Raw genomic sequence first — 26,062 nt, forward strand, 5'->3', positions numbered from 1 at the left:
GGGTTTGTTTACATACTAAAAGCATGCAAGGTTAAAAACCCACTTTGGACATGGGCAGAAAAGAGAGCTGGTAATTATTGGGTTATAGGAACATTAGGTGCTTATTTCCAAAATGACGCCGTGTGACAGGTTTTTCATCTTGGCTGTTACAAAACTGCACTTTTTGCCTGCTGGCCATCTAAAACATCTCCTTTTTCACAGATGTGCTGTTCTCCTTGAGACTGCACAGACTGCAAACAATGCACAGCCTGGAGGGAATGTCTATTCCTTTCATTCTGTCCTTGTCACAAAGGGATCCAGAAACAAGAATCAAGCAAAGAAACCAACACATGCATGGCCTTGTTCCCTTCTTTCAGCTACCTTGTGCGTAAGGAACTCTGGCTGGTGATGGAGTTCATGGATGGAGGCACTCTGTTCGACGCTGTCAAGGTGTTCGAGATGACAGAAGATGAGATCGGAATCATCAGTCGGGAGGTCAGTCAGGGATCCCAGCTGTGCTTCCCAGGGCTGGGGCAGGACTGTCTGGGAAAGGGGCTCAGAACAGGAGCCATTCCATGGGCCAGGCTTTGTTTCTGTGTCGCTGGAATGCTCTGGGCAAGCAAGAGCATCCCACGTGAACTGCCTGCCAGTGCCCCTGCACTCACTGCACTCTGTTCTTGTCCTCTTCTCTCCTGCTCTTGCATTCTCACTCTGGCTCTTGTAGTTGCTCTTCTCCATCTTACCTCTCTAAACTTTGGCCTACACTGCATTCCTTGACTGTAAAAGCAAAGGTGGTGGTGGCAGCATTTGAAAGGAACAGCAAAGAAAAAAGAGAGACTCATTTCTCTCAGTGCTCAGCTGAAAAGGTTGGCAGTGCAGCCAAAATGCTCTTGACTTCTGGGCACATCCACTGCAGCAGCATCATCCTGGCTGGTTTGCAGGGCAGAGTCTGCACCAGCAGTTGCTGTTGCTCTTTGACAAGCTGACATGCCTTTCTTTAGAAGGGTGCTGCTCTGCCAGTGTTGGAGCAGCAAGCTCTTCCTCTCAATGGCACTGTGTTCTGCCATTCCTCCCCATTCCCCTGGAGAGGGAATCTTGGAGAGCTGTTTCCTTTCTTGTGTGATGAAATCCCATCCCTGATTTTTGCCCTCCTGTTTCTGGTTCCTCTCTCAGTGCCTCCAAGGACTGAATTACCTCCACTCCCACCACGTGATGCACCGAGACTTGAAGAGCCCCAACATCCTCCTCAGGACCGATGGCTCTGTCAAGCTGGGTCAGTATATTCTTGGTCAGGTGCAGCATTCCAGGGATATGGCGGGTGTGGGGCTGCTTTGGAGTGACTGCCAGCTCCCCAAACATGGTGCTGCTGGCAGTGCACGGAGCCCTGCTGTGAGCTGACCACACGGTTGCAACGTGCACAGAGCTATGGCAGGGAACAAGCAGTCCAGAGTGGCATTGCTCTGTGTGTGTCCCTTCCAGAGAGAGGGAGCTACAAGTCTAAAGCTTCAGGGCAACAAAAGCCACTGCTGGAGGCAGTGTAAAAAATGTGGGGATTTTGGAAGTAGCCACTGGCATATTTCCTTGGCTAAAGTCCTGAGGAAACAGAGCAGGGACTGTTGCAGGAGATTCAACAGCACATTCTCCAACTTCTACTGGGCAATTCTTTTGCTTGCTTTCCTAATTGCACAGGATTCAAATCAAAACAGTCTTTTGCTTTCTCCCCAGCTGATTTTGGCTTGTCTGCTCTACTCACCCCTGAGCAGAGTAGACGCAGCTCAGAGGTCGGCACTTACTGGTGGAGAGCACCTGAGCTGGTGAAAGGTCACCCATATGGCCCCAAAATTGACATCTGGGCCTTTGGGATTGTGACAATTGAAATGGTGGAAGGAGAACCTCCTTATTATAATGAAACTCCTCGCTCGGTAAGGTGTAAATACTCTCTGATCTCACTGTCTTTCTCCCCCAGCCCACCTTCTGTGTGCCATTGGACAAAATCCCACTGCCATCTGCTGGAACTACTTCCACCACGGCCCCTTTCTGAAAATGTCCCTGCAGCACATCAGCATCTGCTGGAGTTTTGGTTGCATCACTGGGGGAGCTCAAGCCTTACCCCACACAAACAATCTCCCTTCTCAGGCAACAGTTTGCTTGGGCTTAGAAGTCGTTCCAACTCTTTTGGCCACAGAGATGGCCCTACTAACAGGAAACAACCATCTTAGAGCTGCTGTTCCCTTTCCTGAAATGAAGAAACTTAAACCCAACCAAGTTTCTAAAAGAGTGGTTTGGAGAGAAGAAACAAACAAAAAGCTTGATGACTTTTGTTTGATGGCAGCTGTGCTTTAGGGACCAACAAGCACTGCAGAGATGCTTTGCATGTAATAATCCTTGGAAATAGTAGAGTGAGTTAATAGAGCAAAGTCCCTCTTCCAAATAGCCTGCCAAGCTGGTCAGGTGCATCCTCAGAGAAGCAAAGGTGCTTTTCTGATGTAGTTTCCACTAACAAGGTCAATCAATGAAATCTGCTGCAAGATCTGCTGCCAAGGCAACATCTGCTGCATGTTGGAGAAGCTGTGGCTGCATCGGGCTTTGGGTTTTTGTTGGTCCAGGAAAGTCTTCTCTGCCTCTGTGCCACGGCAGAAACTGCCACTGCAGAGTGCAGCTTGAACAATGGGATCTGGGAGAGCAGTTCCAGAGGTGAAAGAAGCAGCTGAGAGACTGGTGTTTCCTTTTTCTCCAGGCTCAGATCCTAATAGCCACCAAAGGGACCCCAGAGCTGCAGCAGCCCAAGCTCCTCTCCCCTTTGCTGCGGGACTTCCTGAGCTGCTGCCTGCAGACAGACGAGGCGCGGCGCTGGTCTGCCCAGGAGCTGCTGCAGGTAAAATGCCAAGGGGCTGCAGGGAAACGGTGTCCCAGGGATGGGCTCCTCCTCCACTCAAGTGCAAGGCATCAGATGAGCCCCCCTCCTCCTCACCTCCACTCTTGGTGTTGTTCAAATGCAAACAGCCAGGAGTCCTAGACTGGGCTGGGCTGGCAGGGACCTGGAAAGGTCATCTGGTCCAAGTGCCCTGCAGTGAGCAGGGGCATCTTGAAAGAGATCAGGATGCTCAGACCTGAAATCTTTCCAGGGCTGGGGCACTTAGCAGCTCTTGCAGCAAACTCTGCCACTGCTGCCCCAGTGTTGGTCCTTAGACCTACTCTGTCTCAATCCCCTTTTCATTTAAAAAATATTGGACAGTAATGGTTCATTGTTGTTTCTTTTTCCTTTGCGCAGCATCCATTTGTAACTCTGGCTAAGCCGACATCCAGCCTGGTGCCATTGATCATGATGGTGAAAGAGTGGAAGGAGGAAAGAAGATTGAGACACCGACATTAGAACTGTTTGCTCCATCACCAGTCCAGAGAAAAAATTTAGAGTAGGATTGTAGATAGGATTGCAGTTAAGATTCTACTATTTTTACTAAGTAAAAATACTACTATACTACTATACTACTATATACTACTACTATTATCTACTAAGTATTGTAGCGTAGGATAGTAGCGTATGATATTAGCATTGATTGTAAACAAATAAATTTTGTGAAATCTCAACTCCTTTCAAAGATTCCCCTCCTTCGGAGCCTCTGAGAAAGCTCAACATTTTCTTCTGAACTTAGAGGTGGAAAATGACATTGAGGGCTTCTTTGGTACGGTTGGAAAGTGGGGAAGGCTCTTCTTCAGTCATCCTCTCCAGACCACAGGGCCTTTGGAATGTGGCCCACTGGCTGGGTTTTACCCAGCTGTGGCACTTGTGTTTGAGGCAGAAAGGGCAGTGGCATTTGCAGGCAGAACTAAAGGACGAGTGGGGCAGCCCAAACACCCTGTGCATCTGCAGGCCTTGAGCTCTGACTGGAGAGCATTTGAGTTCCTGCCCCTTGGATTTGTATCCCTAAGTGCAGTCTCTGTGTGGAGGAGAGTTTTTCCCCAGTGAGAAAGCAGCAAGGTCAGGGAGGCTGCTAGGAAAGGCGCAGAGCTGGTGCAGAGCTGTCAGCGGGCGCCAGGTGAGAGCAGGCCCCGCCTTGGCCAGGCTGGAGCCCCAGCAGAGCCCTGGCAGAGCCCGGAGCAGCCTGAGCCTGGGCAGGGGCAGGCTGGAAGGAGGCCCTTGGAGCTGCAAGAGGCAGCAGCCCGGCCCTGGGGGCCTCTTGGTGGCTGCGGGCGAATGCTGCGCTCTCAGAGCCCAGCTGGCAGCCGGCTGCTCCCGAGGGGAAGCGCAGCCGTGCCGGGCACAGCACAGACTGGTGGCATTGGCCGCCCGCAGTCTGCACAGGAGGAGAGAAAGGCACAGCACAGCCCAGGGCTGCAGGCCTGCCTGAGGATTCCTACTCTTGTGCCGGCTGCCCTGGCACTCCTGGCAAAGGTGAGCAGTGTGTGCAGCACTCTGGGCACAGGGAGGGAGCCGGGCTGCTCCGCAGGCTCCAGCACAGGGCAGCGTCCTTCAGGCACGGCGCTTCTGCCTCCCGGGGGAACCGAGGCCAGCGGGAGGCAGGGACAGCTTGGCAGGTCACATCTGCAGCACAAAAAGGGCCTCACACAGCTCTGCCAGGAAGCGCCTGCACTCCTGGAGCTCTGCACTCAGCCACAGCAAAGGGGTGAAATGCAGAGTGCTCTGCAGAAATATTCAGGGGCACCAGCCCAGCCTGCTTTGTGCTCTCTGGCACACAGCAAGCGCTGTGCAACACAGCCCTGAGCTGCTGGAGAGAGGTGTTAGAAAGGAGCCAACTCCTGGATGAAATTAAATGGGGACAAAGTCATCCAAGCAAAAGAGAACTGTTTCTTAGTAAGGATTCACCTGAGCTGGGTGTGTATCTCGCTCTCCCAAGAGCCAAACACACACACAACACACACTCACACAGAATGCTGCTTTTTATTGCCTTGCCCAGCCCAGGGTGAACCGTGTCCCCTTTCCCTTTGGCTGGGTACTAGGGAACTTATATTCTCTCCCCACTGCCTCCTTTTCTGTCCCCTCCCCTCTTATCCTACTTCCCTTTTGGTCTGGTCTTCAACCTGGCCCCTCTCCCAGCTCACAGCAACACCCAACAAATTAACTAAAACAAATACAAACCCTAAAAAAAACTCAGAACAAACAACTTTCTTTCTTTTTTCTAATAACCTCTCAGGTGCAGCAAAATATGACCTCCTATCTCACTGAGGCAATCAGGGATGAGCCTGTGCCTTGTGCTTGTGCAGTGAACTGATTTGGAAGGGAGCAGAAGGGTTTCAGGAGGCAATTGGTGTTTTCTTTCTCAATTGCTGAAGGAAAGACACAATGTGGCTTCAGATAGCAAAAACACTTTCACGGTAAATTGAGGAAATGCTTGTGAGCAATTCCCAGAGAAGGAAGGTGTTGAGAAAATGCTGAACTGGAACAAATCATGAATTCCCTTTGCATTAACAGACAGTGTTGAGCCCTCTATTCCCCCAGCACAGTGACTGATGTGTGCAAGTGGCTACCTCAGCTTTGAGAATAGAGTAGTCCTCCTAAGAAGGGAGCTGGAAAACTACTGGTAGGGGAAGAAAGTGGTTGTAGGAGGCTCTTGAGCATCAGAGGAGAATTGGAGGAATGGGATGTTCCCCAAATGACCACCAGAGACCCTCAGGATGACAGCAAAAGTGTTAAATTGATTTCTGAAGTAGCAAGGGCCCAAGAACAGGGGATCGGCTCTACTATAACCAGGATGTTATTCCATGCTATTGTTTTAACTAAATGAAGTATAAAGCATAACTTTGCACAGGTGGTGGGGGGAGAGAAAGGGGGAACCCTGGTAGAACGCACAGGTTCTAAAAGAATAAAGTTAGGTCAGGAGGATCTGTACTGATATAATCATTAGTATGACACATGCCAGAATTGTCAACTGTAATATCATGTAACAAGAAAGGTATAAAATTGTATTCATTTTAGCATGTTGGTGAGCCGAAATTTTGGGTTGTCCGAACAGGACGGTCAGCTCCCAGAGCTCTGAAATAAAGCACCGCAGACAATTTCGTGATTCTGTGTTCTTTCCTTGGCTAACAGGTCTGGGGGCTGGGAGAGGCGGGGTGGCCGGGAAAAGGTTGTGTTGGTGCCAGATCAGGGGGTGCAGGGGGGTCTCAGGGCAGGGCAAAGGGGTAAAAGGGCACCTGGGTTCTCAGGAATGGGGGTGCAGGGGGGTCTCAGGGTCAGGGAAATGGGGAGCAGGGACTTGGAGAGGTAGAAGGGAGTTCCAGGGGGTCCTTGAGCCCAAGAAAGGAAAGTTCAAGGTTTCCCAAAAAAGCGGGGACCAGGGTGGGGACATTCAGAGTGTTTGGGAAGGGGGAGTTCAGGGGGTCTCTGGTTTTGAAGAAAGGTGGGGCCGGGGGTTGGGAAAGGCAGGAATGGGGGTCCAAGGCATTCCAGGCCATCCCAAAGTCAAGCACAGGGGATGTCTGGAGGCTGGGAGCCAAGGGATGGGCGGGAAAAGGGGAGCAGGGGGTGCTGGTGTTCAGAAATGGGGGATTCAGCGGGTCCCTGTGCAGGATAAGGGGAGCAGGGGGGTCCCGGGGCCGGGAATGGCGGGTCAGGGTCCCGGGGCCGGGGGTCCCACTCCCCCTGGCCCCCCCCAGGAGCGCCCCCAGCCCCAGCCCTGGAGCCATCCCGCTGCTCCTGCTCACTCCCAGCAGGATCCCAGTAGGATCCCAGTACAGCCCAGTCACTCCCACTCCTGGCATTCCCCCCGAGCCCCCGGGGATCCGGGGGATTCCTGGTGGCCACGGCGCTGCCCAGGTCACCAAGAGGCGCCGGGAACAGGAGGAGATCCAGGCTGAGGAATTGACAAATGCCCTGGGGCACTCCTGCCTGGAATGGCTCCGGAAATGTGTCAGATATGGGCGGGAGGCACTGGAGCATAAAGGGGGGGAGGGCAGAATTCCCGTGGGAATGTGGGATTGGGAAATGTGGGATTTGGGAGGGCAGAATTTGGGAACATGGGAATTCCCGTGGGACCTCCAAGGATGGACCCCACTGCTGTCCCATTCCCATGGGAATTCTGTAGCTGGATCTCACTGCCATCCCACTCCCATGGAATTCCATGGGCAGATCCCATCCCCATCCCACTGCCAGGGAAGCTCCAGCCCAGATCCCCCCAAACCCATCCTGGGGGTCGCCCTGTTCTTTGCCCTCCCCACCCCCCACAAGACTCCTGGGGGTCCCCCCATGACCCCCCCGGCCCCCCCAAACTCCTCCTGGGTCCCCCCTCATCCCCCCACGGGGATTCCTGGGAGTCCCCCCGTGTCTCCTCCCCCAGGACTTTGGGGTCCCCCCGACCTGTCCGTGCCCCTCCCCCGTTTCTGCCCCCCTGTGATGGTGGGGGGTGGGGGCCGAGTGCTGGTGCCCCCCTGCCTGCAGCAGATCCAGCGCTGGGGGCACTGCAGGGGCTCCCTGGCCATTTGGGCTCCCCTGGGATTTGGGGTGACCCCCCGGGCCCCAGGATCTCCCTGAACACGCTGACGCTGCCCGGGCACAGTGAGAAGGTTCAGACCCGGCTCGGGGTCCCAGCTCTGTCACCGGCCCCGCCCAGGGACCCCCAAACCCTCCCGGGACCCCCAAACCCTCCCGGGACCCCCAAATCCCCCCCGGGACCCCCAAATCCCCCCTGGGACCCCCAGCCCCCCCCGGGGCTCCGCTGCCGGAATCACCGGGAGTGGTGTTGCCCTTTGAAGGGGAGTTTTCCTGGGAACCCAAAACAGGCGCCTCTTAAAGCGGCCATGGCAGAGAGAATCCCAAAAATCCACTCCCACCAGGTGGTGGGCAAAACATCCCCCAGAGGGGCTTGGAATGGGGGTCCCCTATAAAATGTCACCTGACGGGGGTGATGAGGTGCTCCCAGCACAGCCCAGTCACTGCCAGTCCTGGCATCCCCCTGGGCCCTCTCTGCCTTCCGACCTTTCCCGGCTCCATCCCCGCTCGTCCCGCGGGCTGCGAGGGGTTCGGGAACGGGGCAGGAGGAGGAGGGAGGGAGGAAGAGGCGAAGCGGCCGCGGGAAGCGGGAGGAAGAAGAGCAGAGGAGGGAGCGGGCGGCTCCAGCGCTCCCTGAAGCCGCAGCAGCCCCGGGACCATCGGCCCCATCCCGCAGGTGCCCGGGGAGGGGGAGCTCGCCCCAAATATCCCGGGTTTGGGCTCCCTGGGCTTGGGGTTTTTGGGGGGATGTTTGGAGCTGGCAGGGCTCCAAAGGCGAGGCGCAGATGGCCCTCGGGGGGACATGGGGGGGTCCCCGGGAGGTGGTTTTGTTTGTTTGTTTTCTGTTTTGTTTTGGGTTTTTGTTTGTTTGTTTGTTTGTTTGTTTGTTTGGGTTGGGTTGTTTTTTGGGGGGGAAGGAGGTTTATTAATAACCACACACCCCCGTGTGCTTCCAGTTTCCTTGGCACTCCCAGTATGAGCCAAGTCATTCCCAATTATTCCCCAGTATGGTACAATTTGCCCCCAGCAGGGTCCCAGTTGCTCCCAGTTCCTCCTTCTTTCGTCTGCTGTGTTCCCACTTCTCCCAGTCACCCCTAGAAAACCCCCATCACTCCCAGTATGATGCCAGTCTCTCCCAGCAGGGCCCCAGTCGCTCACAATTGGTCCCAGTTCCCACCAGCACAGTCCCAGTGGCTTCCAGTGTGGTCCCAGTCACCACCTGCATGGCCTCAGGAACTCCCAGTATATCCCAGTTGCCTTTGTAGTCATTGCCAGGCACTCCCAGTTCCCTCAGCATGGTTCACTTGCCCCCAGTTTTATCCCAGTCCCTGCCAGAACCTCCCAGTTGTCACCAGTATGCATCCTGTCATTCCCAGTTTTTCCCAGTTCCTTCCAGTGTGTGCACAGCTGCTTTCCTGCATGGCTCTGGTAGCTCCCAGTAACCCCAGTCAGGGTCCCATCACAGAATCACAGAATGTGTAGGTTGGAAGAGACCTTCAAGATCATTGAGTCCAACCCAGCCCTGACACCTCAACTGGATCATGGCATCGAGTGCCACATCCAGTCTCTTCTTAAACACATCCAGGGATGGTGACTCCACCACCTCCCCAGGCAGACTATTCCAGTATTTAATCACTCTTTCTGTGAAAAACTTCTTCCTACTATCCAACCTATATTTCCCTTGTCACAGCTGAAGACTGTGTCCTGTCCTTCTGTCAGTTGCTGCCTGGACAAAGAGACCAACCCCCAGCTGTCTGCAACCCCCCTTCAGGAAGTTGTAGAGAGTGATAAGGTCACCTCTGAGTCTCCTTTTCTCCAGGCTAAACAGCCCCAGCTCCCTCAGTCGTTCTTCCTCTGGCTTGTTTTCCAAGCCCCTCACCAGCCTCGTTGCCTCCTCTGGACACGTTCAAGCGTCTCAAGGTCCTTCCTAAACTGAGGGGCCAGAACTGGACACAGCACTCAAGGTGTGGCCTCACCAGTGCTGAGTCCAGGGGAAGAATGAGCTCCCTGCTCCTGCTGGCCACACCATTCCTGATCCAGGCCAGGGGCCATTGGCCCTCTTGGCCACCTGGGCACACTGCAGGCTCATGTTCAGCCGCTGCTGAGCAGAACCCCCAGGTCCCTTTCTGCCTGGGCACTGTCCAGCCACACCATCCCCAGCCCAGAGCACTGCAGGGGTTATTGTGGCCAAAGTGCAGGACTTGGCACTTGGACTCATTAAACTCCATCTTGTTGCACTCTGCCCACTCATCCAACCATTCCAGGTCTCTCTGCAGAGCCCTCCCACCTGCCAACAGATCAACAAATGTTCCCAGCTTAGTGTCATCTACAAATTTACTAATGAAAGACTCAATACCCTCATCCATGTCGTCAATACAAATACTGAACAGAGCTGGCCCCAGCACAGACCCCTGAGGAACACCCCTGGTGACTGTCCCCAGCTGGATGCAGCACCATTCCCCACCACTCTCTGGGCCTGGCCATGCAGCCAGTTCCTAACCCAGCAAAGAGTGCTCCTGTCCAAGCCCCGGGCTGCCAGCTTATCCAGGAGTGTTGCTGTGGGAGATAGTGCCAAAGGCCTTGCTGAAGTCCAGACAGACATCCACAGCCCTTCCTGCATCCACCAGGCAGGTCACCTGGTCATCAAAGGAGACCAGGCTGGTCAAACACGACCCACCCCTCCTAAACCTGTGCTGGCTGGCTCTGACACCCTGGCCATCCTGTAGGTGCTGTGTGATGACACTCAATATAAACTGCTCCATTACCTTTACCAGGTACTGAGGTCAGGCTGACTGGGCTATAATTACTGGGATCCTCCTTCCCACCCTTCTTGTGAATGGGTGTCACATTGGCAGCTTCCAGTCACCTGGAACCTCAGCAGTGAGCCAGGACTGTTGGTAAATGATGGAGAGTGGCTTCACAAGCTCATCTGCCAGCTCCCTCCTCACCCTGGGGTGGATCCCATCTGGCCCAGAGATTGATGAACATTCAAGTGGCTCAGCAGTTCTCTGACTGCCTCCTCCTGGATAACAGGGGCACCATTCTGTTCCCTGACACCATCAATGAACCCAGGAGGGCAGTTGTCACAAAGGCAAGTTGTCTTCCCACTGAAAACTGAGGCAAAAAAGGCATTAAACATTTCTGCCTTCTCCTCATCAGTAGTTACTAAGTTCCCTCCCATATCCAACAGAGAGCAAAGGTTGGCCTTACCTTTCCTTTTACCATTATTGTATTTATAGAAACATTTTGTATTGTCCTTTGCAGAAGTCGCCATTTTGAGTTCAAACTGACCTTTGGCCTCCCTATTTTTTTTCCTACATTCTCTAGCAGCCCCCTGAAATACTTCCCAAAGGACCTGGCCCTCCTTCCAAAAATGATACATCCTCTTTTTATTCCTGAGTTCATCCAAAACCTCCTTGCCCATCCAGGCTGGACATTTGCCTCGTTGAATCATCTTTCGGCACACAGAGACAGTCTGTTCTTGTGCCCTCAAAATCTCTGTTATGAACAACACCCAGCTTTCCTGGACTCCTTTGTCCTTAAGGGCTGCTTCCCAAGGAACTCTCTGAATAAGTCTCTTAAATAGGCCAAAGTCTACCCTCTGGAAGTCCAATGTAAAAGTCCTATTGATGTTCCTCCTGATTTCACCAAATATCTAGAACTCTATAATTTCATGACCACTCTGCACCAGTCGTCCTCCAACCACCACATCTCCCACCAGCACATCTCTGTGAACAGCAAATCTAACATAGTCTCTCCCCTAGTGGGCTCACCTACCAACTGTGACAAAAAGTTATCATCCATGCACTCTAAAAAATTCCTGGACTGCCTCATTTCTGCTGTATTAAGTTCCCAGCAGATGTCTGGCAGGTTGAAGTCACCTACAAGAACAAGGGCTGGTGATCCTGAAACATTCTCCAGCTGCTTATAGAAAAGGTTGTCCAGCTCTTCCTTCTTGTTGAGTGGATGATAACAGACTCCCAGTAGGATGTCAGCCTTGTTGGCTTTCCCCTTAATTCTCACCCACAGCCATTCAACTGAATCTTCATTAGTTTCAATACCTATTGCATCAAAAACGTTCTTAATATAAAGGGCCACCCCTGCACCTCTTCTCCCTTTACTGTCTCTTCTGAAGAGCCTGTAGCCATGGAGTGCAGTGCTCCAGCTGTGTGAGTCATCCCACCACGTTTCTGTGATGGTGACTACATCACAGCTTTGCTGTTGCCCCATGACCTCCAGCTCTTTGTGTTTGTTACCCATGCTACGTGCATTGGTGTACATGCCCTTCAGCTGGGCTACTGATTTCAGTCCTAACTCAGGCTTAGCACCCTTGGGTCTGCTTCCAGGCAGCCCAGCTGCATCCCCTTCCCCCTTCAAACCTAGTTTAAAGCCCTCTCAATGAGGTCAGCCAGTTCCTGAGCTAAGAACCTTCTACCCTTAACAGAGAAGGAACCACGAGCTTGAGCACTCCCTGAATTCACAGCCCCCCACCCATGGGATCATCACCCCCCATCCCACAGGTGACCAGGGAGGGGGAGCTGGGCCCAGATATCCTGGGGGTTCCCTGGGTTGGGTTTTTTTAGGGGGGATGTTTGGAGAATGGAGAACTCCAAAGGTGAGTGGAAAATGCCCCTTGGGGGGACACTGGGGGGTCCCAGTGGCAGCTGCTGGCAGAGGCAGCCTGGAGGAGCAGAGCCCTGTGTCCCCCAGGGAACCCAAAGTGGGGAGCCCAGAGAGGGGGGAGCGCCGCGATTGGCGGGACCCTCAACAGGCTGGAGAGGGGCAGGGGGGACTCCTTGGACCCTCTGCATCCCAAAGCAGAGAATAAGGGGAGGAGGAACCCTGAGACCCAGGTGCATCGTGTGGCAACAGTGATCATTGTGTCCAGGGAGGTTACAGCTGCCGGGAGGGAAACAGACGAGACAAGTCTCTTTTGTTAAGCACAAGAGTCCATTTTATTTCCCCACCCCGAGGTGAGGTGGGAGAAGAAGGTGAGAGAGAGGGCGAGAGAGGGAACCCCACTCCTGTCTCCCCTCAAGTAGAGGGTCTAGGGGCGGGCAAAGGGCAGGTAAGGGCATTGACCTGAAGCCAGTGGAGACACACTGAGGGGGAAGGAACCACGAGGCCAAGGTCATTGAGGGGGGCAGAACCGACCAAACTATTGTGTACAGAGCACACTGGAACTATCCCCTCAGGCAGGAAGGGTAGCTGGGGTTTGTCTTGCCAAGGCCAGACCCTGGGTATTACATTGAGTGGCTGAAGGGACTCCACAGGACACCAACACCCCCAGCATCCCAATGTGGGGATGTGTAAAAGGGGGGAACTTCTCATATTCCTGGGACTCCCAGCAGCCTGGGGAGGGCAGGGACCGAGTAGACAGGGAACCCCCAATACAAGTGTGACCCCCAGCAGCTGGGACAGGGGGAACCCCTGAACACCAAAGGGGAGAGAGCAGATACAGGAAAAATGCCTCCTGGGAGGCATTTTCAGGGCTGAATGTTGATATTTGGGAGGTTTTTCTGGAGTCCAGATGGGCAGTGACCTCTAGAGATGGACTTGGGCAAAACCTTAAACTCAACTTGCTGATCTCTTGTTTTCACCCCAAATCAGGACCTCCCATTCCAAAACATTGGCCAAGGGGAGGAGGCTGCAAGGAAGAAGTGGAAGATGTCCCAGGACAGCCAGGCAGGTGAGGAGGAAGTCAGTGCCCCTTTCCCCCTCTCTCCTGCTCCATCTCCCAGCCCATCACGGCCCCCGGCTGCAGGACAACCCCACTGCCAACACTGTCCTGCTGGGGATGGACTGAGGGGATCTCCTTCCCCTTCCCTCTGGCACGGAGGCAAATCCCATCCTCTCCTTGTCCTTCCTCCCCCAGACAAGAAGCTGAGGATGGAGACCAGGGAGGACAAATCCCCACACCAGAACCTTGTAGAAGAGGCAGTTTTGAGTGGTTCCACTGTGCAAGAATCCAATGGGGAAGAAAAGCCCCGAAGATCCCTTAGGAGGAGGGGCTCCAAACCCATCCCAGGGTGCTCTGAGGAGAAAAGACCCCCCCAGTGCCAGGAAGGTGGAAAGAGCTTCAGCCGGGGCTCTGAGCTGGTCCATGAGCAGCTTCACGATGGGGAGAAGCCCCACAAGTGCTTGGAGTGTGGGAAGAGCTTCAGCTGGAGACACCACCTGATCAGCCACCAGAGGATCCACACTGGGGAGAGGCCCTATGAGTGTCCCCAGTGTGGGAAGAGGTTTCACACCAGCTCAGATCTTCTCTCACACCAGCGCATTCACACTGAGGAGAGGCCCTTCCGCTGCCCCAAATGCAGGAAGGGCTTCAAGGACAACTCCACCCTCATCAGGCACCGGCGCATCCACACTGGGGAGAGGCCCCACGAGTGTCCCCAGTGTGGGAAGAACTTCACCCAGAGTTCTGCCTTGACCCAGCACCAACGGAGGCACTGGTGAGGGAAGCCTTGCAAGTGCCATGACTCTGGGAGCTTTCTGTGCATCTCCGACTCCATCTCCATCAGAGGAATCAAATTTTGCAGAACCCTGGTGACCCACATTTACTATGATCGACACTGGGAAGACAACTGTCCCTTTCCCTGCCCCTGGCAATGATGTGAGGTGGGATTGAAGAACGTCAGGGTCTGGCCATGGCCCTGTCATTGTATCCAGTCCCATCCCAGGTCATTGCCAGGGGCAAAAAAGGGACTCTCCCAAGAGGGGTGTCCTTCCCATGCAGGATAAAATACGTTGCTGGGTGAGCCAGTTGGTAATTGGTTGTAATTTCCCTGTATATAGTTTGTCTTATCCCTTCTGTTAGCACTGTTGTTTCTGTTCCAGTTTGTTGCTTATCCTGTTGCTTTTGCCAGTAAATTGTTCTTATTGCAGCCTGGGCTCTTTGCCTTTTCTACTTTCAGTGGGAGGCTAGAGAGCAGCCAGGGGCGGCACGGTTTTAGCGGGAGCAGGAAATTGAGGAATCCCATTCCTAAAGCCCGGCCCGGGGAAACGGAGCATCACAGCTGGTGCCAGCCCTGGCTGCCCTGGCAACAGCCTTGGGAGCGGGTTCCTGGCTGGGGCTGTGGGAACCTCTTCCCTCTGGGGCCCAGGGACAGGACTGCAGGGAACGGCTGGAGCTGACTCGGGGCAGCTTTGGCTTGGATCTCAGGAAAAGATTTTTCCCCCAGAGGCTGCTGGGCCACTGAACAGGCTCCCAGGGAAGGGTCACAGCTCCAGGGCTCTCTGAGCTCCAGCAGCCTTTGGACAGCGCTGCCAGGCCCAGGCTGGGATTGTTGGGCTGTCCTGTGCAGGGCCAGCAGTTGCACTCCAGGATCCTGATGGCTCCCTCCCAACTCAGCCCATTCTGGGATCCCTTCTGGCATCCCCTGGCCCTGGCAATGGGACTGCAAATGGTTGCCATGGCAAGGGACTCTGGCCCCAGGCCTGAGCTGGGATGCTCAAGAGCCCTGTGGGCAGAGGCAGTCCCAGCCATGCCATGGGCACATCCCAGGGCACCTTGGGCTGCAAAGGCACCCATCTGTCGCAGGCACTCACGGGGGCTCCACGGTGACACCCCAGGAGTGCCCGGGCTGCCAAAGAGCCGGGATGTCCCAGACACTCCCAGGGCTTCCTGTCCTGGGCACAGTGGGAGCTTCAGGCAAAAGCTTCATTTCTTCATTGGAGAAACTCCTGCTGAGTCCTGAGGTGGAGAAATGACACCAAACAGCCACCATCGATCCTCAAATCCCTCCAGGATGTCTAGACTTTTAAAATTGATTTAAGAGAGAAGACTGAGAGCGGCTGGATCCAATCCTGGCCACAGACTTTGTCAAAGGTTTATGTGTGAAAGATTGGACAGGTGGAATTGAACTTAAATACAATTTGTCCTACGGGATAAACGATGGAATACCAGATATATTTCTATAAATACAGCTATGACTGATTTAGATCTGGATTTGACAGATTCATTTACGCCACAGAGTCAATAAAAAAAGAGAGTAATTTTCTCCACATTATAGGAGCTATAACAATTATTAGAACATACAGCCCTAGGAACCAATTTTGAAGAAAACAGGGCTTTGCTGAAGTTGTTTGAGCCCATTGCAGGCAGAGTCTCCTGCTCCAGCAGGAACTGCCTTTCCTGTGCCAGGCCCAGGGCAGATCCCGCTGCAGGAAAAGCCCCAGGCCAGCCCCAAGACAGGGAAGGGCTCGGGCACAAGTGCAGAGTGCCGTGCTGGGAGCTGTGCCAGGGAGAGCCTGAGGCACCAAAGGCACCTTGGCCGCAGCAGCTGCTTCCAGGCCATGGCCAGAAGCCTCCCTTGGCAACCCGGCCTGGTGGCCACCACTGCAGAGCTGCTGCTTCAGGGCTCATTTCTGCCTGGCCTCTGCCCCAGCCCACAGAGTGTCACCTCAGCCCTGACTCTGGCACAGCTGCTGGGCCTGAGCCCTGCAGAGCCTAAAGGTCACCTGTGCCCCCCTGGCTCTGGCAGCCCCTGGGGCAGGGGGGAAAGGCCAGAGCAGGGGCTGCCTTTGGCTGCTGGATGTGGGCTCCAGCAGAGACAAGGAGGAGTCAGGGGAGTGGATGGAGGGCAGGGAGCAGCCCCTTGTCCCCGTGCAATCCTGGAATGATTGTGATGGGAAGAGCTCTGCAGTGCTCATCTCATCCAAACCCCTGCCATGAGCAGGGACATCTTTCAGCAGATCAGGTTGTTCAGAGCCCTGTCCCAGCTGGACTGGAATGTTTCCAGGGATGGGGCATTGACCAGCACTGCCCTTCCCCACTGCCTGTCTGCTCACAAGCACTTCCAGGCCTCTCTGCATTTCCCTTGCCCTCACTCTGGGCTCACTCACACACCTCCCAACAACCCACCTGCAGCTTGGAGCTGCAAGGAGTTCAAAGCTTGTCTGTCCTTCAACAGTTGGTTTAATTCTGCCTTCAGCCAACTTCGGATTTTTGTTTGTTCCTGAATTTCCTGTGTGTCTAAAACATTCCTTGCATGGTTCTGCCTTGGGGAAGGGGAACGTCCTTGGTGGCACTTTGGGCTTGGCACACACACTTGAGGAGTGTGTTTGTTTTCAATGGGGAAACTCAGAAGTTTTAGACTGCTTCAAAAAATAACAGAAGAAAACCCCTATGATGGTTGAGTGCAGCCAGTTCTGCAAGCAAAGCAGATCCAAGGTGAGTGATGTGAGACAGAATGGGGTTGGGGAATGTGGAGCAAGGCTGTCTACACTGGGCCAGAGCTCAAGGCACAGCTTCTCTGAGCAGGCCAGACCTCCCTGGGAGAGTCCCTGGATTAATATCAGTCACTGAATGCGTCAGGCACCACTTCTCTAAAAAGAACAGTAATAAAATACATCCTTACAAATAGAAGTGTGTATTTCTTAAAAGCTCTTGGAAACTTTTCTCCATAACTGCAGTAGGAAACCTTCCTAATGAACTGCACCAGACCAGAGGGAAATCAAGGCACAGCCCTGGTTTGTCAGGACTTGCTTGATCCTAATGAGCCCCGTGGTGCATTTGGTGCTGAGCCCTGGAACCTCAGGGCCTGAGAGGAGATTGCACAAACCCCTTGCAGAAGGCATAGTCAGAAGAAAAACCCAGAAGTTTCTTGAAGCATCAGTGTGTCCCACTGAGGTCCATCCCCAACCAGGCCCCTCATGGAGTCCTTGGAGGAGAGAATTGGAGGCCAGGATTGCACAAAAGCCTCTCAGAGACTCAGTGTGGGAATCAAAATCCAAAATACCTTAAACACCTTGAGTATCTCAAAGCATTAATGAGCCCCACTGAGCGTCAATGCAAAGCTCCCAAGGGACTCATTAAAGCAGATAATTGGAGGCCAATTATCACACACAGCACTCAGTGTCAAAAAGTAGTTCCTTAATAAACTTTGAGTACTGTGAAGTGCTAATGAGCCCCACTGAGTGTTTGTACTGACTCAGAATCCCAAGGGACTTGTTAAAGTAGATAATTGCGGCCATGATTGCACAAACCTCTCATAGAGTCAGTTTTAAAAGGGAAACTCCAAGTACCTTAAAATAACTAAAGTATCTTGGAGCATTAATGAGCCCCACTGAGTGTCATTACTGACAAAGCCTCTCAAGGGACTAATTACAGCAGATAATTGGATTGCACAACCTCCCAGAGATTCCAAGGCAAAAGCAAAACCCAAAGTCCTTTGAAGAACCTGCAGTCCCTGGGAGCATTAAGGAGACCCCCAGGGCCATTCCTGACCAAGGCTCCCCAGGGACTCCTTCCAGCAGATCCTCGAGGCCACTGGGATGGGAGGGGGATGCTGAGGGCAGGACAAGGGGCTGAGAGTGCCCAGCCTTGCTGGGGCTGTGCCAGGAGGCCCCAGGGCCTCAGGACAAGGTGTCTGCTCACATCCCTTGGTGGCACAGAGGCTGCTGTGCCCCAGGGCACCAGGACTTGGCTTCTCTTTGTCCTCACCTGTCATCACTGCCTGCAGTTCTCTGCTCTGCCTGGGGCCTGGGGACACTTTCTCTCTCCTGTCCCTCAGTGGGACCCATTAAAAGTTCCAGAAACTTTGGAGTTGGATTCTGATTTGGAGTTCTGGAGAGATTTCTTCATCTCCCTCTCAGGGACTGATATTCAGGGCCTCATCACCAAGCCCCAAGAGGATCATTAAAGTCCTTGTGCTGTGTCTGTGCTGCTGAGATGGGCTGGGCTCCTGGCACAGAGGCAGCTCCTGACAACCAAGAAAAGCTTAAAACCACATTTCTCTTGATGAGCAGCTCTTCTCCCAGCCCAGCAGGGCTGGGGCACTGCCTGCAGCCACCCCGGGCACAGCACACAGGCACAGAGAGCTTCAATCACTCAGGGCTGGGAAGGGGCTGACAAGTGCCTGGGGGAGAATCACTCCCAGCCCTTGGCACAGGAACCTCTGGCTGCAGGACAATGCAGCTGCAGCTCCTGCAGTCCTCTCCTAAAGCTGGAACATGCCAATGCCTACAGACTCTGTGAGTACATTCTCTGCTTGTCTCCTGTGTAGAGCAGCCAGGGGTGCCCAGGGCTGTCCTGCAGAGCAGGGTCCTGCAGCCCAGGGCGCTGTGCTGGGGCAGGGACTCTGCTGCCTGCCAGGGACAGCTCTCAGCCAGCCCTGGGAGCTGCTCCCAGCACTGGGGGACAAGATCTGGGTGGAAGGAGACAGCTGGTAAGGCTTGGAAGGGTTCTCCTTGTGTGGTGAGGATGCTCTGTTTTTCAGGACTGCTTCCAACATGACGTTTAACTGCAGAACTTTTCCAAGCAGGTTATCCAGGGAGCACAGCGAGGCCATGGCTAAGTAAGAAGAAAAATCTTGCTTTATTAATCTATTACTTTGTGTTGCCTGGATGGGAAATTGCACACAGATATTCATCTTTCAGTTCAGGGTTAGAAAAATAAAAAAAATTCTCTCAGACCTTACTAAACCAGGCAGTGAAAGAAATCAGCACAGGACTCCTTGCAGGCAGCACCAGAATCACTTTTCCAGCCTCCTCAGGGTTGCTCTGAGGTTGCTATCAAAGCCTGCAGAGCCAGAGCTGCCCCTGGGCAGTGCCTGAGCTGGGAGGGCTCTGCAGGGCAGAGCTGAGCCCCCAGGGCTGGGCTGGGCTCTGGCAGCACTGGCAGGGCCCAGCCCTGGGACCAGGGAAGCAGCTGCAGGCAGGGACAGCTCCAGGCAGCAGAGCCCTGGGCAGGCAGTGGGGGGAAAGTGCCACCAAGCTGTGCTGGGATATTCAAAGTCCTCTCCAAACTGAACTATTCCATGATTACTCTTTTTACAGATCCCCATGCCAAGACACCACAAATGTCCAACAGCAGCTCCATCAGCCACTTCCTCCTGCTGGCATTGGCAGACACGAGGCAGCTGCAGCTCCTGTACTTCTGCCTCTTTCTGGGCATCTCCCTGGCTGCCCTCCTGGCCAACGGCCTCGTCATCAGCGCCACAGCCTGCGGCCACCACCTGCACAGCCCCATGTTCTTCTTCCTGCTCCACCTGGCCCTCCGTGACCTGGGCTGCATCTGCACCACTGTCCCCAAAGCCATGCACAATTCCCTCTGGGACACCAGGAACATCTCCTACACAGGATGTGCTGCTCAGCTCTTTTTCTTTATGTTCTTCATCACAGCAGAATTTTCCTTCCTGACCATCACGTGCTACGACTGCTACGTGTCCATCTGCAAACCCCTGCACTAGGGGACCCTCCTGGGCAGCAGAGCTTGTGCCCACATGGCAGCAGCTGCCTGGGCCAGTGCCTTTCTCAATGCTCTACTGCACACAGCCAATACATTTTCCCTGCCCCTGTGCAAGGGCAATGCCCTGGGCCAGTTCTTCTGTGAAATCCCACACATCCTCAAGCTCTCCTGCTCACACTCCAACCTCAGGGAACTTGGGCTTCTTGCAGTTTGTGCCTTTTTAGCACTTGGCTGTTTTGTGTTCATTGTTTTTTCCTATGTGCAAATCTTCATGGCTGTGCTGAGGATCCCCTCTGAGCAGGGACGACACAAAGCCTTTTCCACCTGCCTCCCTCACCTGGCTGTGGTCTCCCTGTTTGTGAGCACTGCCCTGTTTGCCTACCTGAAGCCCCCCTCCCTCTCCTCCCCATCCCTCAATCTGTCAGTGTCAGTTCTGTACTCGGTGGTGCCTCCAGCCCTGAACCCCCTCATCTACAGCCTGAGGAACCAGGAGCTCAAGGCTGCAGTGTGGAGACTGATGACTGGATGTTTTCAGAAACATTAATCTGCTGGCCTATTTCTGCACATCACTTTGAATAAAAGTAATCTTTGATACTTCTTGGTTTCATTTTGGATGTTCTTTTTCTTTGTTTTACTCCTTTATACTTGTTGACAAAGAAAAGCCAATGTTTGTGCCATTTCTCACTTTGATTCTGTCCACCTTCCCGTGTGACCACAGATTGTGTCAATGAGGGGCTGCACTCTCGGTGGTTTTAAAGTAACTCAAGGATCTCCCAGCCAAGTTTTCTGCAGAGGTGCCCCTTTTGTTGCCTTCTCTGCAGCTGCAGCAGCAATGTCTGTGTGCAGAGCTGGGGGCAGATCAGGGCTGGCACAGCAGCTGTGCCCAGGAGCAGCAGCCCTTGGTGCTGCCAGTGCTGCTGCCGTGGCCCTGCCCCGCTGCCCTCCTGGCCCTGGTGTTGCTGTAGGGCCTGAGGGCTCTCGGGGCCGGGCACAGGGCTGGGGGTGGCAGTGCCGGGGCTGCAGCAGGGACAGGCCATGGGCACTGCTGGGGCAGCGCTGACGCCTCAGGGCAGGGCCTGGGGGCTCCAGGCTCCTTGCCCAGGCTCTCTCCAGAACACGCCCAGGCCAATGCTCAGCACAGAAAAGCCCCGGGAGCAGCCCCAGGCTGGCCCTGGGCAGGCTGGGGGCAAACAGCAGGGCTGGGGCTCTGCAAGGGCCCTGGGGGAGACAGGCAGGAGCAGCAGAGCAGGGGCTGATCCAGCCCCACTGCGCTGGACACCCCAGGGCAGCGTCCCAGAGCGTCCTCATGCCCCTGCCAACAACATCCCCCCTGGGCAGCCCTGGCCTCTCCCCCAGCTCACACAGGGGCCGCATCCTTGCAGGCACAGACACGGCAGCACTTCCTCAGTAGCCCCTGTTTGCACTGCCCAGAGCAGGCCTCAGCACCCCCATGCTGTTGGTGTGGGGAGATGAACCTGAGGGAGCACAAATGCCATCAGCCCCTGGGGCCAGGAAGGGCTGGGCCACAGCAGGGAAACCACTCAGCTTTGGTGTGGCCTCTCAAGTCACACAGAGAGTTTGTTCCCATCAGCTCTGAGTTTCCTGTGCCACTGCAGACGTTGTTGCTCAGAGCCAGGGCTGCCTGGCAGCCACCCCCAAACTGCCCTGAACATTTCCTTTTCTTCACCTCAGCTTTCTTTACTCTTCCCTGGTATGAATTTCTTCCTGTGGCCTTGCCCTGTTCCCTCCCCTGCAAACAGCCCATCCCTGGTTGCCCTTTCCTCTCTGGCCCCACTCCCCATTGCAGTTCCTGAGTTGGCACCATGGGAACGTCCCTTGGGGAGCAGGATCATTCTCCAAGGGCTTCAGGAATTGTCTGCAGGCTCCTGCAGTGCCTGGGGCTGCTCCCTTGCCAGAGGCACCCCAGGCCAGGGGGGCACATCTGGGCTGCTGTGTCTGGCTGTGGGGCTCCTGTTGTGGGCCATGAGGAGGAGCTGCAGAGGCTCTGCAGGACTGACAGGATGGGCTTTGGGGCTCTCAGGAGAAGCTGAGGGACCTGGGCTGCTGCACCTTCTGAAGAGGAGGCCCAGGCCTCATCCTGACACTGCTGCAAGGCTGCTTTCAGAGAATCACACAATCAGCAAGGCTGGAAATGACCTTGGACATCATCAAGTGCAACCTGTGCCCTGACACTGCCTTGTCTCCCCTGAGCCTCCTCTTGTCCAGGAGAAACAAGCCCAGCTCCCTCAGCTGCTCCTCACAGGACTTGTGTTCCAGAGCCCTCCCCAGCCTTGTTCCCTTCTCTGGACACGCTCCAGCCCCTCCATGTTGTTCCTAAATTGGGGGGCCCAGAACTGGACACAGCACTCGAGGTGCTGCCTCAAGCAGTGCCCAGCACAGGGGAAGAATCTCTGCCCTGCTCCTGCTGGCCACACTGTTCCTGATCCATAGGAGTGCCAGGGCTTGGATGAGGGACATGGTGGGCAGGGCCTGGGGACAAAGTCGAATTTCTGTCAGCCATGAAGGGTGTCTTGGGCTTTCTAACAAAACAAACAAACCAAACAAAGTTTATTCTATTCCATGTTTTGAAACCCATTTGGGGAAGTGTTTTTTCTTTATCTGTTGTATCTCCAGGAGGGAGGGTGCAAGTGCCTTTCTGATAACAAGCCAGCTGTTAAAATCGGGTGGGGCATTGATTCTTATCTCTGCTCACCCTCCCATCACCTCCATGGGGATCTCTTCTGTTAATGGGCCATTACAGCTCAGCAATGACATTGAAAAAATATTTGGGGGATATTTTTCTGATATTTTGGTACCAGTGTAGGGATATTTGGGAATAGTTTGGGAATGTTCTTGAGGACATTTTTAGGTCATTTTGAGAAGATTGTGGAAATACTTTAGGAACATTTCAGAAACATTTTAGAAACAGACTTTGAATATTTTGGGGGGAATTAGGAATATATCAGGGATATTTTGATGAAGTTGTTGGGATATTACGGGGACATTTTGGGAAAGTTTTGGGAACATCCCAGAAATATTTTGGTAACACTTTGGAGATATTCCAGGGATATTTTGTTGATATTTTGGGGATGTCTTCAGAGGATTCTGGGAATATTTTGGGAATATTTCAGGGACATTTCAGAAGCAGTCCACGCACATTATTGGGGAGTTTTGGGGAACATTTCGCAGACATTTTAGAAACACTCCATGAACAATTGTGGGAACTTTGTCAGAACATTTCAATCAAGTTGAAAAACACTCCATGCACATATTTTGGAATATTTTTGGGGAATGTTTCAGGGGATTTTAAAAACATGCCATGCACATTTTTGGGAATATTCTGGGGACATCTTGGGGGATTAGAGAAACATTACCCACTCATTTTTTGTAATTTTTTTGGGAATATTTCAGGGACATTTTGGGCACCTTCTCCGCAGATTTTTTGGGAATTTTTGGGGAACATTCCCGGGGAATTTTCTCTCACCTGTCTCCAAATTACCCCAAAATATCCACAAAATTACACAAAAATTACCACAAAATATCCCCAAGATATATACTCACAAAAAGCCAAAATTATTCCAAATTTACCACAAAACATCCCCCAAAATTACACCAGAATTAGTTCAAAATATCTCCAAAATATCCCCACAATTACCTGAAAACATCCCCAAAATTAGCCCAAATTATCCTCAAAATATCAGCAAAATTGCCTCAGAATTAGACCAAAATTAGCTCAAAATAGTCCCAAAATATGGCCAAAATTACCCCAAAATATTCCTCAAATTTGCTCCAAACTATCTCCAAAAAAACGCCCAAATATCCCCTAAGTTACCCAGGGGGGTCTGGGAGGAGGGTGAAAGGGAGAGGGAGAGGCAGAAATGGGCCTGGAGTGGCCCAAGGGGATTTTGGGGGGATCTGAAGATTCCCAAATGGGTCTGGGGGTGTCCCAAGGGGGTCTCTGAGGAGTTTGGGGGTGTCCCAAAGGGCTCCCCAAATGGGTGTGGGAGAGTCCCAGATGCCCCCAAAGGGTCTGGGGTGTCAGGGATGTCCCAAATGGGTCTGGGGGGATGCCAGGAGAGTCTTGGGGGTCCCTAAGTGTCCCCATAAAGGTCTGGGCCCCCCAGGAGGTTCCCCAAATAGGTCTGGGGTTGTCACAAATGGGGCCTAGAGGAGTTTGGGGGGGTACGAAGAGGGTTTTGGGGGGATCCCAGGGGAGTCTTGAGGCTCCCCAAATGGGTCCGGGGGTTCCCAAGTGTCTCCAAAAGAGTCTGGGCTCTCCCAAAGGGATTTCAGGGGGTCCCAGGTGTGTCCCAGGTGTCCCCAAAAGGCTCTGGGGTCTCCGTCCCCTTCACCTTGGGTCACCTGGGCAGGGGTTGGGCAGGATCTTTCAATCACTTGCTACACTTGGGACTTGGCCCCTGCTTGACAAAAAGGCTGATGGAGCTCACAGGCTCCTTCCGGAGAGCAGCTGGCCCTGCAGGATTCCTCTGGGCAGGAGAGTTCCTGCAGTCACAGACTTGCTTTTGATAAATATCATGGCCTGAGCATGGAGTTGGCTTTTTCCCTGCAGTGAATTTAATAATCTGTGTTCGTTTTCCAAAACTCTCTGTCAGAGATGGCTCACTGAAATGATTTCTCTGCTCCCAAGACATGCAAATTACTTTCTTTTGACATTTTTTTTTCCATTTCCCTCTTTGTTCTTTATACAAGACTTTGGTTTACACTGTTGAGGTGCAGGCTGTCCCAAAATATGCCAGGACTTTGGAGGAGTGGTTTTATGGAGATGATGGCTCTGGGCTGGGAGCCACACTTCCCAGCTCTGGCCCCAACTGTAGTACCTGCTCTACAGAAATCAACGTTTTCCCAAACAGACACCTTGGGTTTGGAGTTGCCCAACTCAAGGCCATCAAATGCTGCTCTTCAGAGCCTGCACATCTTCCCCCTAAAATCAGATGGAGATAAATGGATCAAATATTTCCATGAATCTCTTTCAACACATCGCCTCAAAATAGAAAATCTTACTTTCCCTAAGAGAATCTATTACCAATTAAGACCTCTTTCCCAAATTGAAAATAATCTGATGATCTATAAAAAGGGGTTTTTTTCCAAAGCCTTGCCCTTTAAATTTTGTCAGCACTACCACTGATAAGAAAAAGATAAGAGATAAGAGATAAGAGATAAGAGATGAGAGATAAGAGATGAGAGATAAGAGATGAGAGATAAGAGATGAGAGATAAGAGATAAGAGATAAGAGATAAGAGATAAGAGATAAGAGATAAGAGATAAGAGATAAGAGATAAGAGATAAGAGATAAGAGATAAGAGATAAGAGATAAGAGATAAGAGATAAGAAAAAGTTCAAGAGAAATTACTGTAAATTTTCAGAATCATCATGGATTCAAATGAACTGGAACAAGATTTGGCGTGAATGAATGGCCCACTAAATTTCCAAATAATTTTTGGCTGAAAAACAGACTTTCACTTTAAAATACAATTATTTTTTAAAAAAATTAAAGGAAGGGAAAACTGACAAAATTAAGATCTGTATGACTATCAATTACTCTTTTTTCTGAGCTTTCCATTGGATTTATCCTTTAACATTTTCTCCAAAGGATCAGCACAGAGCCTCCCAGCAGCAGTAACCTCCTGTGACACACAAAATTATGTTGCAATCAGGAATTCTTTCAAGGGCTGCAGCCCAAGCACGTACCTGCTTTCAAAGGAAACAGTGCAATTCAACTACCTACAGGTCCTAAACAGAGCTGTGGGGTTTTAATTGTGGGACACCGTGATGGCAGGAATAAGACCTTTCCTACATGAAAGGAGATGGAAAAGAATACTGTTTAAAAAATGCTGATGAGGACTTTGAGAGATCAAGCTCTAAGTGACTGTGGTATTTGACACCTTGATCAGAGCTATATCCCCTTCAGATAATCTGGAAAATCTTTGAGGCTGATTATGGGCTGTGATATATTCATCTGAAATACACTGTTCCGACATTTAATACTGATAAAATACTGATAAAAGTCATGTTATGAAAACAGTATTGAAGAAGAAAACTGCAAAATCATCAGAGACAAGCATATGCCCCTGCAGAAAACTGAGAAAGTTCTCAAAGGTAAAAAAACTTTACTGACATGGGAAGAAATAAAAACCAACTTAATTCAATTTTACACTCTTGAATGGTTCAAATTCAAAATTCAGAGTATAGGTTGGAAAATCAATCAAGAAAGTCTGCTCTGGTAAAACTCCTGGAGTTCAACAAGCACCTAGAGACTTTCAGCAATCCATCCACAGGTTTTGAAAACCAATCCACAGGGACTGAGAAATCCAGAGACAAGTCTGTTCCAGTGTCTTTGCAGCCTTTGCTGGAAAATCCATGGCCAGCCCCAAGACCCTGCAAGACCCAGTTATCAACCATCTAAAATTCACACCCTCAACTTG

At 52.5% G+C, this 26,062-nt stretch overlaps 1 pseudogene across 1 annotated transcript; it reads left to right on the top strand.

Moving 5' to 3' along the window:
- Window positions 1-19,230: 19,230 nt before the first annotated feature.
- LOC310918332 (olfactory receptor 14J1-like) lies at window positions 19,231-20,163 on the top strand (annotated as a pseudogene). Its single transcript has one exon. The product of its transcript is annotated as an olfactory receptor 14J1-like (transcript).
- The last annotated feature ends 5,899 nt before the right edge of the window (window positions 20,164-26,062 follow it).

Source organism: Zosterops lateralis (genome assembly GCF_965231275.1).
Source record: "Zosterops lateralis genome assembly, chromosome: 23".
Classification (NCBI taxonomy): Eukaryota; Metazoa; Chordata; class Aves; order Passeriformes; family Zosteropidae; genus Zosterops; species Zosterops lateralis.